The sequence below is a fragment of the Pinus tabuliformis genome, chromosome 9 (genome assembly GCF_031772625.1).
Source record: "Pinus tabuliformis cultivar Carrire ecotype Pingquan chromosome 9, CPIR1, whole genome shotgun sequence".
Classification (NCBI taxonomy): Eukaryota; Viridiplantae; Streptophyta; class Pinopsida; order Pinales; family Pinaceae; genus Pinus; species Pinus tabuliformis.
Window position 1 is genome coordinate 1513694170 of NC_142307.1, and position 1271 is coordinate 1513695440.

The window sequence follows — 1271 nt, forward strand, 5'->3', positions numbered from 1 at the left end:
AAGAAATATGCCAAACATATCCTTCGTCTGATTTTGTAATCGATGGCGGAGGCATAAAGGCATCCCAAACTGTCGAACAAAAAAATATTAAAAAGTGCATTGACAAAAAAAAGATCAAGATCGGTGGCGTGTGTTGTAGATGTCAAGTACTTGATGGCGCTCGTCCATATGTTCTCCATGATCAGGAAATGATCAATACATGTACGCCCATTACCCACACCAGATATTGTGATATTTCCCTATCCAAAGATCAGGTTCATTGTCAAATGATCATAGTGTTCTCATTCAAGAATTTTATATGGAAATGTAGCGTTTAAACCCCAAGGAGAAATTATGAGAAAGAAACATATCATATATCAAATAATGTTGGCGGTGGATTCTGTCTAGGGCTTTGGCTGAAAGAAGACAGTCGTTGTTATGACATACTGTCAGCGAGGGTGAGGTTTGATCAAGATCAATGTTTGCCTCATTGAGCCAATCGAGCAAGAGACTCTCTGCTACAAGGCCTTCGGGCTCATTCTTCTATTGTGTCACCATTCTTTGCTGACGTTGCTATGAGAATCAGGGTAAAGGGAGGAGGTGACACATCAGAGTTCTATGTTATTCGACAGAGCAATGCCAAGGCCTTGTTTGCCTTCTACCAAAAATACGGGGATGAGAAGTCAAAGAAGGAGATCAAAGATATTCTTGTTAGGTACGACAGGACCCTACTCGTGGCTGATCCTAGGTGCTTCAAGCCCAAGAAGTTTGGAGGTGGCGGTGCCCGTGCTCGTTTTCAGAAGTCCTACCGTTGAAAGATTATTCCTGGTATTTTCGGTAGCGTTTGTTTTGATGAAAAGTGTTCCCTTAAATTTAAGGGCATTTGATTGATTTCCATGATTTTTTCCTTTTTATTTTATTTATCTATAAATATTTTCTTCTACACTTTTACAAGCATGCCAAGCTCGTGGTTTATGTAATAAATTTCTTAATATCGTTTTTTATTTTAGTCGAAAATGGGTGTCACCTCGACTTGCAATACACTGCAACAACCACATTTAGTAAATTAAATGTGCTTGATATTAGACAAAAGCTTCATTTTTATCTACGGTACAAGCCATTAATAAATATATAATAATAAAAATAATATTCTAAAAAGTAACTATCACAATAAAAATACTAGCACAAGTGTATTTAATTAATTAAATGTGGTTGATACAGACCGAAAGTTTCATTTTTATCTACCGTACAAGTCGTTAATAAATATATAAGAATAAAAATAATATTACAAA

The 1271-nt window shown here is 36.2% G+C and overlaps 1 pseudogene; it reads left to right on the forward strand.

The window, feature by feature from the left end:
• The first annotated feature begins 363 nt into the window (after nt 1-363).
• LOC149154346 (small ribosomal subunit protein uS9-like) lies at nt 364-794 on the forward strand (annotated as a pseudogene).
• Nucleotides 795-1271: the final 477 nt, after the last annotated feature.